The 2,000-nt window shown below is 43.3% G+C and overlaps 1 pseudogene; it reads left to right on the top strand.

The window, feature by feature from the left end:
* Positions 1 to 1,600: 1,600 nt before the first annotated feature.
* LOC119457142 (U2 spliceosomal RNA) lies at positions 1,601 to 1,742 on the top strand (annotated as a pseudogene).
* The last annotated feature ends 258 nt before the right edge of the window (positions 1,743 to 2,000 follow it).

Below are 2,000 nucleotides of genomic sequence, written 5' to 3' on the forward strand. Positions count from 1 at the left end.
ACGCCGTTGATGACGTGAATTGAGGCACGTTTAATTAGGATAGCGTTCATTAGGCCGCTCCAACCCATGACCATTGGTGGAAGTCGAACCTACGACTATTGGTGTTAATTAGGTCAAAGTTAATTAAGGCGCAGCTAATTAATTGGATCGACTTAAACACACCTGTGTGCTTAAAAAAAACTGTCGTTGCTCTGCAATTGCTTCCGCCTATTAAGAAAAATTTAGGAGCCATTCCACTCTGTGAAGATGGATGACGAGCGAAGCTGTAGCACCTCACACACGGGTAAATAAGGGTGCAGTTATTTATTTATTTATTTATTTATTTATTTATTTATTTATTTATTTATTTATTTATTTATTTACAAAATACTGCACGCCCAAACTAGGGCCCATGCAGGAGGGGTATCAAAAGGGGTATTAAAAGGGTATCAAAAGGAGATTACTTATTTTCATTATTTGGTAATGGTAGTGAAGATAACTTTGTGATTACTGGGATATACACTGATTGGGTCGCTTACAACCTTGCACGAATTCTAGGCCAAAGTTAAATCTATACACGACCGTTCTTGAGCAGTTGAGTGACTTGGATTGCTGTGGCAGTTAAAACCAAACTCTTCTAGCACAAACTGAGTGAACCACTTCTTGTCTGGTTTTGAAATGTCCACATTGAAGTCTCCAACGATGATCACAGGGGTAGTGTCATCACGGCTAACCTATGCAAAGTGCGTGGTCATGAAGTTCTCGATATCACACTTGGGTGTGCCTGGAGATGCATACACAATGTATATCACGATTCCGTCTTTCGTTTGTACGGCACAGCCATCCCCACAGTCGGTGACATTGTCCTGTTGAGAGTCAAGGGTGTATGGTGCTACATGCACCTTGTTCTTTGCGTATACGGTAACGTCTCCTGCTCGTGAGTTCATGTGCTGTTCACCAACGATTCAAGTATATCCATAGACTTTAAACAATACATCTTGATTTAATAATGCGAAAGCATTATATGGCTCATGAGGCGGAAAATCCGGCGTTGGCGTGCCCACGTCGAAAGGTCCAAGTGAGCCACTCGAGTGCCTTGATGACGCCAATTAAAGAAAATTTATTTAAGGCAGGTTTAATAAAGATAAAGTTCATTATGGCTGCTTTTTCTTCTGGGGTTTTACGTGCCAATACCAGTTCTGATTATGAGGCACGCCGTAGTGGAGGGCTCCAGATTAATTTTGACCACCTGGGGTTCTTTAACGTGCACTACAACGCAAGCACATGGGCGTTTTTGCATTTCGCCCCCATCGAAATGCGGCCGCCGCGGCCGGGATTCGATCCCGCGATCTCGTGCTCAGCAGCGCAAGGCCTTAGCTGACTGAGCCACCCCGGCGGGCAAAGTTCGTTACGGCTCTCGAACCCACGACCGTTGGTGTTAATTAAGGCGAAGTTAATTAAGATAGAGTTCATTAAGGCACTCAAACCCACAACCATTGGTGGCAGTCTAACCCTCGACCTTTGGTGGCCGCCATGCTTTCTCATTCATGCATGTAGGGATACTTAAGTGCCCCTTGAATTTTTTATTTAGTTTATTATTATTATTATTATTATTATTATTATTATTATTATTATTATTATTATTATTATTATTATTATTATTATTATTATTATTATTATTGGGGGCGGAGTGCTTGAAGCCTGCTTCACCTCTCCGCGGGTTGGCCCGGTATTGCACTATCTCGGGGATCGGCCCACGCTCACCTTTTTTTATTGCTTTTTTATTGTTGACGCACAGACACGAATAATACATAGAACCTTAGCCATATACAGTTTCGCTGTAAAAGAAAATAACGATAAAAGAACGCGTCAGTCGTCGGGACTGAATGTAAAACTTCCTCATGTCGCGTACGCTCAGTTTACCACGTCCCCGCATCGCTGTTTTGCATCAGGCGTGTCCACCTCCCTCGCCATCCACTCACATCCCTGGGACGTCCTACGCATTCCGCACGCACAGCGCG

The sequence above is a fragment of the Dermacentor silvarum genome, chromosome 6, assembly GCF_013339745.2.
Source record: "Dermacentor silvarum isolate Dsil-2018 chromosome 6, BIME_Dsil_1.4, whole genome shotgun sequence".
NCBI lineage: Eukaryota > Metazoa > Arthropoda > Arachnida > Ixodida > Ixodidae > Dermacentor > Dermacentor silvarum.